This window comes from Pinus tabuliformis, chromosome 2_2 (genome assembly GCF_031772625.1).
Source record: "Pinus tabuliformis cultivar Carrire ecotype Pingquan chromosome 2_2, CPIR1, whole genome shotgun sequence".
Classification (NCBI taxonomy): domain Eukaryota; kingdom Viridiplantae; phylum Streptophyta; class Pinopsida; order Pinales; family Pinaceae; genus Pinus; species Pinus tabuliformis.
In genome coordinates this window covers 1306640552-1306650447 of record NC_142300.1, presented here as the reverse complement: position 1 = coordinate 1306650447, position 9896 = coordinate 1306640552, and positions in this window count along the sequence as shown.

Here is a 9896-nt window from a genome sequence, read left to right as displayed (position 1 = left end):
TATTTTAGGCTTGTCTGCAGTACCAATGTTGCATTCTTCAATTGCAGCATCTAATGGCTGCATCTTTGGTTTCCTGGGGACATCATTTGAATCAAAAATGTCTTCTAATGGGGTAAGGCCTATTGGAAGGAAATTGTCTTTGAGTTGTAGGATTTCAGCTTCAGCGCTGCTCATCTCTTCACAGCCAATTAGGTGAATTTGCTGAATGTTTTCATTGTTGAAAATGGTTGGACTCAGTAATTGTTTTGCTGTTCTAGGTGACATTGGGTGAGCAGACTGTTGAAACTGTATTTGTGATGGACTTGCTCCATCAAGTATTTGTGATTGACTTGCTCCATCAATATCAATATTCAATCCTGTGAATTCTTGTTGCAAGGTTAAAAAATTGTTTATTTGCATGTCATCCTCAAATACTTGCCATTCTTTGACATTGTTTGGGGTGGAGGGTCTGTATTTGACCTCGGCTGTGAAACAGTTATTGGGTTCTAATGGGAATTTAAAGGTACTGGCAAAGGTTGCCAAGCTGTGTGCATGGAGATTGTGGCCCCTTGAAATTTTTGTGATGACAAACTCAGAGAAGGTCTCTAATATTTCAATTACAGCAGATCTATAGGACCTCAATCTTTTGTCATTGGTGACAAAATTTCCTTTTACTTGTTGAATTACTAGATCAGAGTCTCCCATGATGGAAAGTTTAGGAGCTTGTAGTGATTTTGCTAGCTTTAGGCCCAGCAACAGAGCTTCGTATTCTGCGATATTGTTAGTGCATCTAAAATTCAATCTGTAAGCCCTGCCTTCTGCATAATCTTTCTCTTTGTTATGTATCCACACTCCAGCTCCTGCTCCTAGTTTGTTAACTGAGCCATCAAATTCTAGGACCCACAGGATGTCTTGCTGAACAGGAGATTTAAAATTCTGTTCATGGGATGGTAATGTGAGCATGAGTTGGGGTTTCTTTTCCCATTTATTTTCTAGGATAATTTCATCACTTGTTTGACAATCTTTGACAACTAGAGGAGGGATACTGTGTATTGTTGGGCTGATTGATGTTTGGCAGATGATACTTGTTTGATCAATGTTTTGTTCTTGTATGAGTGTTTCGGTCCTAATGTCCTTGTTTGAGAGGCTTGTGCTATCATTGAAGAGGATGAAGGAGTCTATGTACGAATGGACAGCATATATTGGAAAATTTTGAGGCTTTTCTTCACTGCTGACCATATACTTCATGAGTGTTTCCCTATAAAGTCTTTTTGGTTGCCCAAAAACAGAGATAGTGGCATATGACATGTCTAATTGCAGGGAGCCTTGGAGCTTGGCTCCCCATGATCTTGATAACAGCATCCCATACTTGGGTGGGATATCAGCGACTACAACATCCATTAGAATGGTTTTGTTGGGATATTGAACCAGAGACACACATAAATCTTTTATTAGGCCTAAACATTTGACTTGGCTGGAATCAAAAGAAAACAGGTCTTTGTATGGTCTTGTTATATCCAAGTTCAATCTTTCCATGACTGCTTTTGGCATAAGGTTGTGAGAGGCACCTGAGTCGAACATTGCATTATGCAGTACTTTATCATGTATATGCAAGCTGACATAAAAAGGTAAAACCCCTGTGACTACTGTTTTTCCATCTACCTCTGGGCCGAACAGTAATTCTGGAGTGTCATCTAGCACATTTACATCATCTTTGCTAGTAGTGAGTTGAAGGGATTTTTTGATCTGTTGTTTGTATATGTCATGCTTGGCTAGCTCTGAGAGAGGAATGGCTATCTTTAGTTTGCCAATCTCTGAGCCTAGGTCAAAAGGTTTGTCAATTTGGGTTTTAGGGTCACGGATACCAGCCTTTTCTTTGTTCATTAAATTTTCTTGTTGGATTTCATCTTGATTTTGAGATCTGCCCCTTTTACTCATGTTTTGAGGGGTAAAATTTGAATCAGGGTGAGAGGACGAAGTTGCCATGGGCTGTTGTAGTGGGGACAGCAGTTCAGTAACCTCCTCAACTACAATTTCTTCTGCAGGAAAGTTTATTTTGTCATTAGTTTCTGTGACCATGGTTTCTTTAGACCTCTGTTTATCATTTATCTTGTCGGGCTGGTTTACATTCACAGTCCTACTCCTGAGTTTATACTGTTTATGGACTTCATAGACAGCAGTATCATACCCTTGTTTAAAGTCAAAGGATTCTCCTGATTTAGTTTGGAATGTTTTGCTTTCATCCTCCTCATGGTCTTCTTGTGTTAAAAAGACATGGCTTTTACCATCCAAACCCATTAAGTTAATTTCAGGATCTTCATTGAGCTGGCTGTCTGTGGAAGTTTCTGCATAGTTTTCTTGAAAAGGGGGTCTAATATCTTGGTCAGCACTTGTTTTTCCTATGTTTGGGTTCTGAGTTCTCCTAAAATTCGGGTTTCTAGGAGGGTTACTTTGTGATGCCTCCCATGATGATTTTCTTTCCACTGATTCCACTCTTTCACCCAATCTCTTCATACTGTTTAGTATTGCATCCAGCTTTTGATCAAAGCCTGAGGGCTCTTCTCTGAAGCCAGCCTTCTTTTCCAACTTTGCCCTGTTTCTTTTGGCAATTAGGTTAGCCTCTACAGTGACTGCAACCCTTTGAGCTTCTGCAAGGGTTGGAGGATCTCTTTCTTTCAACTGATAGGCCATATCAGAATCAAAACCGTCAGGGAAGTTATACAGGGCCAAATCAGGAGGGGGCCTTAAGTTCTGTGGGATAGCATTATATACATTGTTAAACCTAGCACAATATTCCAAAACTGTTTCTTGGGGACCTCTTTTAATAGTGTTATATTCACCGAGTATGTGGAGTGGATCTTTCTTCTTCTCCCATCTCTCAGTAAAAGCTTCGTAAAGCTGATCAGGTGTTGCAATGGAGTTTGCATTGAGGGATCTGAACCAAGTTCTAACATCCCCAGTTAAACTTTGAACAAAAATTCTCATCCTGACACTGTTATCATCTATTTCATAGGTCTCAAAGTGGTCTTGCATCTTCTTAGCATGCTGGACAGCTGTCAAAGGGCCATGTGAGTCAAAAAATGAGATTTTGGTTTGGTAGTCTTGGGGTAGAGCTGGAGCATTAGCTGGTATCTGCAGAGGTGCATACCTGTTAGCCATGTTTATGAGGTTTAGAGGGTTAACAGGAGCAAATGGAACAACAGGGATTACAGGTGTGACAGGGTTAATGGTATGGGTAACAAGCGTGGAACTGGTTGAGAGAGTATGTGCAGATGGTGAAGATGGGAGAGGAGGGCTTTGAGGTGTTGATGATGAACTAGGGGAACTAGTGGTGGATCGGAAAAGAACTTTGCAAGGAGTAGGAATAAGGATAGGTCGATCTGAACTTCTGTCTGAATCAGCAGGCTTCTCCTGCTTTTGCTGTCTCCTAATGTTCTTTGGAATGATATTCGGATTATCAACAATGATAGGTTGATTAGGGTCAGGGTTTGCCCTAGTGTGCCTTGGGTTTCTTTTGGGAGCCAGCTTCTAATTTCTTTTGAATTTGTACCGGAAGCTGCTGTATATGCAAGGACTGGATGAAAATTTTGGAATGGCTATATATGTTCCAAAGCTAGGATGAAGATTCCCCAATTAGCTCTTCCCTAAAGCTGTCCCTGTATTACAGAAACAGTTCTAAGGCCTCTTGGCTAATCTCAGGCTTGATGGTAGCTTTGGAAGATAGATAGTAATTGAAAAATCTTTAAGAAGTCCCCAGTGGAGTCGCCAATTATGTTAACACCCAGGTTGTTCCCTATGACTCCCAAGGGAATACGGCCGGGGTAACCACTAACCAATCTTTTGATCACTGTTTCTAGCCAAACTGTGATCAGAGAGGGCTCTCTCTTTATGATTTGTATCTGTTTATGATAGGGTTTTAGGCTAGGTATTATGCACTGGTTTTGTTTATGTTTTGGTTGAAGAGTTTCTTTCAGGTCCTTTGATGTAGTATTCAAAGAGTCAAATATCATTGGGCAATGGAGTCTATGGCTGTAGGTGTCTAGAAACCTTGAGGTGAACTGGTGAAACTTACAGGGCCATTTGGATATTTCATACAACAAAATTTTTTAATTTATAACACAAACAGGTGAAAACACCAGTGAAAGCAATCAAGAATTTTCACTAAAGGTATTTAAGTATTTCCACCAAACTAGGCATGAACAACGGACAGATGTCTCAGGGGCAAAACTTGAATCCCTGGGAATGTCTATCACTACAAAAGATATAGTTTAAAGTGCAGCAGTTAAGAATTACACTTCATACACTGTATCTGAAGAAAACATGGATAATAGCTCAGTTTGAGTCCAGGGTAATCAGTGATTAAATCCTGGAACTATTCTTCTACTTTAGCTATTAAGTGTAAAACATTTAAACAATCAAAGAGAACAAAAGACTCGAAACATGTAACACAGAGACTTAAGAAAGACTTATTGTTTTATGAAGCACTCTGGAATCCTGCAACGTTCACCATTCATCACAATGCATCAAGGCACGCCAAGCTTCGGAAATTCCATTCACCCTTTGTATTATTTCTCTGAGAATTTTACAGCAAATGAGATGCCCAAAATGAAAACAACAACAACCCCCTGAGCTTCGCCAGGGGTGAATATATACTTGCGATTGTTTACAAAATATCTGAGTTCTAAGTTATCTCAGACTTAATATTCTCACCAACTTTTGAGATATTAATATCCGAAATTTATTACAGCATTGAATACAAAATGAAGGCGTCTTAATGTTCTGTCAGAAGATATTTTGGCCTTTGGGATCTGCTGAGTCGGTCGAGATACTTTGATTAAATGCTGGAGAACCCGACTTTATGGCTTGTACGCTGTATTCTGGGTTTGTCACCTGTGATTGTGACTGCTGCTGTGGTGAGTAAATAGCTCTGCTGAAATGGCTCAGCATCTGTCTCTTCCTTGTAGATTTATCCATCAAAATTCTGCCTGTGCATGACTGTTCATAAACTGGAGAAAACTATCGCTACAGGTTCGGGCCTGATAAGATTACCTGTGTCAAATTCCTCCATTCTTCCTGTGTGGGCAATTGGTGTCTTATGATTGCCCCCAGAGTTTCATCTGCTTCTGTATACTTAAAGAAATTTGGTGGTGTATCAAACAGGTGATCAATTTCATTCATAATGAAAAACAGGTTATCCACCCTATCATACAAATTCTGCCCTGATGCTGGCCCTGTTTCTGCTGAGGTACTGGGCTGTTTTGCTATTTGTGCTGCAGCATGTGCATCAACCCTTTTGATGTAATTTTCCAGGGTAAGCAGTCTTCCTACACTGCTTAATATGCTGGGGAGGCCTCTGTTTTGTAATGCCACAAATCTGTCCAGGAATTTGTTGATCTCGGTCTGCATATCCTGTGTTCTTCTCTCCAGCGTTCCAACTAGGTTTCTCAGTGTCAAGACTCTTTTAGCTACTGAGATTGTTTCAGTCCTGTTGGTAATTCCTATTGTGGCCAGCTGAGAGCTAGTTTTGTTGTTCAAAATAGTGATCATTCTGTTGGCAGCATCTGGCATGTGGCCCAGGCTTGCTCTAGCTCTCTGTACCTCCCTGTTTGCCTTGGTAATGAGTGCTATTTGCTCATCCATAGTCTCAATATACTGCCATTGATTGGTGATGGATCGACCAATGTTGCCCCAGAGGACTGCTTTTAATTCTGCTGTTACTTTTTCTAGTGCAAGCTCTTTTTCTAGTTCAGCTATTCTCTTTTTTAGAGCTTTTACCTCTCTTTCCTTTGCTGCCTCATTCTGCTTGCTTTTGTCAAATCTTTCATTCACCTTAGTCAAAGACCTTTTGACTTCATCAAGCTCTTTCATTTGGGATTCAAGAACTTGGATCTCAGCTTGCAGCCTCTGCATGTCTAGACTAGGAGTCTGCTCAGTTGTTGGCGTAGATGTTGTTGTAGATGGTGCTGTAGTTCCTGTCTGCTGAGGAGGAAGAGTAGTTGTTGGAGGAGTTTCTTCAAGATTGATTACTTCCGGAGGGGGCTGGGAAGTTTGGCCCTCTTCTCTCTGTTTCAATGCTGTCTGTAATGCTGCCTTTGCAGCTTCTGATTGTCCTAGCTGCTCCTGAGTCCGAACCAGCTCCTTGTACAGGGATATCAGTAGGTCTGTAGCATCCTTTTCCTGCCTTTGCTGGGCAACTTCGTCTGTTTGAGGATGGATGGTAGCTGGGAGCTTGATTTTCTTTCTTAAGGCCGCCATGTCTGCATCCCTTAGCTTCAAGAGTTCTTGGATACCTTTAACATCTTTAGGATCATGTCCTATTTCTATAATTACCTCTTCCAAAGATTTGATTCTGTTATCCTTGGCTTGTGATGATGCTCTCTCCAATTCCAGCTGAGAGGCTGTGTTATCAAGGCTGCTCTTCAATTTGTAGTTTTCCAATGTTTCATCTGCCAAGGAGGCATACACCATTTCACCAGTTTGTTTATGCAGTTCGATTTTATCCATAGGGTGTATATCTTTGGCCATAACCTCCATGTTGGTTCTTAGATAATCCGAGGTAGATTGAGGATGCAGCGTTGTGGGCATGAAGTGACTCATGATCATCTTGCCTTCACTCACATCAAAGGCGGACATGAGTCTTTGCTGATTGGTAGGAGCCAGGTTCAGCAAATGATTGTACAGCTGTACTTTTATAGGATCACTTCTCTTCTTAATGTCAATAAATTGCTGTTTGATGCTTGACTGTCCTTCTCTGTGCTGGCTGGAGGAACTGACCTCTCCTCCTATAGCTCTATCATGTTCATGCTGGAATGAACTGGCTGAAACTTCTCGGCTGGGTGGGCCCATGCCCATTGCTTGCCTCACTGCTATGTCATCCTCTGGAAAGTCATTTAGTCTTTGTCTTTTCTCTCCCCGATTGATGGATGAAGTCAGGGGAGTCTCTCTATCTCTTTTCCTGGTTAAGTCCTCCTTTTGTGGAGTTTGGAGGAGCGAGGTATCAACAGTAGTCTCTGCCCTAGGAGGCACTATTGTCTGAGCCTGTTGCTCTGTGGAACTAGGAGTGTCAATCACTTTTTCTTGCTGCAAGGGCTGCTGTTCACTATATTGTACCTCTTCTTGTTGCTGCCCTTGTTCCTGCTGCTCCATTTCTTCTTGCTGCTGCACCAATGTCTCTACTTGCTCTTCTGTTAATGGAGGTGGCTGCTCCACCTGCTTCCCTTTATCTTTGCTTGCTGTTTGTGGTGTTTTCCCGGCAGCTTGCTGCTATGTTGTTGATGTTGTAGTAGTTGCTCCAGGCCGCTTTTTGTATGAGAGGGGAACCTGTCCACAAGTTTCTAAGTCAGCTTCCTTTTGAATGTTTCTAGCTTCTCTTTCTAGAAGCTCTTCAACAGTTATTTCTTCTTCTAAGGTACCCTCTTCCCAGCTTAATGCATTGGCATATTGTTCAATCTCGGGTTGTCTCTTGTGTGCATAACTACCCAATTTATATTTTATCCTCCTGAGGGAGACAAAATGATTGGGGTCATATGGTATCCATTCAAAACTAGTTTGCAGTTTGAGGCCCTCCAGGATACCGTCTGCCTCTTTCCACCCCTCCTCTTTTCTATTGTATAGGAAAGGACCCAGCTGGCTCCTTACCTTTAGCTGTGACTTCTTGTTCTTGCTCTGAAAATGGAGGTAGTCTGAGTTGCCAAACTGTCTGAAATATTCCAAGGCAAAAAGCCTCATGGGGACATACCTTGGCAATCTAAAAGGTGTCAACTCACAGCCATATATTCTGATGACTGTGTGGTTCTGGTAGAGGTACCAGTTGCCAATGCTGTAGGATTTATTCAAATGGAGAATTCTTCTCATATCATCAGTTAGTCTAGGAGGAGGAGTACCATGCAATACTGTCATGACTGGATAAATGAATAAGTCAATAAACTCAGTGTATGTGTAAGGTGATACAGAGGTACGATGAAAAACAGAGGTCCAGAACACAACTGACCTTGGATTTCCCTGGGCATTGAGTTGCTTCAAAGGAAAAGAGAATGTGGCTGGCTGATAAAACAAGAAGAGGTGGTATATGTATGAGGTGTACCTGAATAGTCTTTCCCTCTTCAAGTTCATAAACTGCTCATGGATTTTATCTGCAATGTATGTAGCATAATCATAATGCACAGCTGGGGGCTTACCAGGAGAGAATAGAGACAACATTGCTACTATGGTTTCATCCACATCCTCCATCCCCCTGAATCCTAGGACATAACTGATTAAATCCACTAACATCCTGCCCAATTCATTTAAATATTGATACCCAATAGGAAGAGTTCTGACAGATTCAGAGCCTGGTCTTACAAACAGCTGATTGATTTTAATGAGTTGGTCACTTGACAGCTTGCTCCCTTTCTTTATCAAATTCTGAATATGGAGTGGGGTCAATTGCTTAGCAGTATGGAAGTGCAGCATTTCATTTATACTCTCTGGGGTGATGTGGAACAAAACTAAGCCTGAGGGGCTAATGACAGCTCTTTGGTTTGGGTCATAGCATTCCTGGCAGCTGTGTATCAACTCTGGCATAGAATTTACCTGGGGGAGGTTGTAGATTGGCAGGTTTGAGTCCTAAATCCCCAAGATGTCTGCTCCACTCAGGTGCTGGGCCTTCAACTCATTCATCATCTGGATATTGTATTTGGAGCCCATAGGGAACCAGTCCAGCATTTGAAAATTCATATCTCCCAGGGCTTTCCACTCCAATTCCTGGTGAGGGGCATTGAGGGGCTTGATGTTGAGAGCAATGGGAGTCTCCATGATCTTCTTCAAAGTTCAACAATTGCAGGTGGTTGTTTAATGGAAGCAACACAGAATAGAAGTGATTTTCTGTAAAAACAGTTTGTATCTCAGGTACCAGAGGAGGAATTTACACAACAGCAGTTGAAATACTGTTTGTTTTAGGAGCAGGGCTTCTCTATGGTCTCACTGTGTCCTCTTTTAGCGGGAGAAATGAGTTTGACAAGAAATTTGCCGGGAATACACAGTGAATGATGCTTTTGAGCGAAATTGCAGGTATTAAGGCTCGGCCGATGTCTTTGGACTTCACAGTTGCAAATGTGGATGTGCAGAGGGAAATGGCCGGTGAAAATATAATTTTTATGGTCTCCTTAGCCCTCTGAGTGACTTTAATTTCAATAACAGGCGTATGGAGGGCAGCAAGTGGTAAATACCTGTTAAATGACGAACAAAAGTCGCATGGGCGCGCAGGGTTGGAGCTGCGGAGGTCGCCTCGGTCAATCGAGCAGGTTGGCGAAAATTTGGACGTAAACAGGCATGCAGAGCCGAAATAGCGACAGGAGTAAAAAGTGAGAAAAAACACGGTTTTTTGGGTTAGTATGGACCTTTTTACCATTTTGGCGCTTTTTAGTGATGACGTCAGCATGACGTCATTGGTGGGTCAAGGTGAGGTGACGTCAGCTGACGTCATCGGGTGACGTGGCAGTACACTGTTGGTCCATGGGGGCGATGAGGTGGCTGCCATGTCAGCGGCCAGGTGGACGAATAACAGGGCGGGGACCAGCGGAAATGACGTGGCGAAGTATTAGTGGAAGACAGTTGGCGGTTAGGACCGTAGCGGTTACGGTTAGGGCTAGCCGCTACGGTTTCTCGGGGCGGTTTAGGTACGACGCCGAATGTGTCAGGCCCGGCTCCGAGAGCCTTCATTGCGCGACACGTGGAGTGGCCCTGACGTGACGCAACGTCACTTTCTCGGGCGGTAAAGGACGGCTGCGGGGGCTGCTCCGATATCACTGTGGATCGTCGGATCCTCGGGACCTGATCCGACGGTGGGCGGAGCAACAACATGCTCGGGTGATATGCGCTGGCGGAAACTTTGGGTTGTGGGTTTTTTAAAGGTTTTTCAATGTTTTTCCTTTGAAACA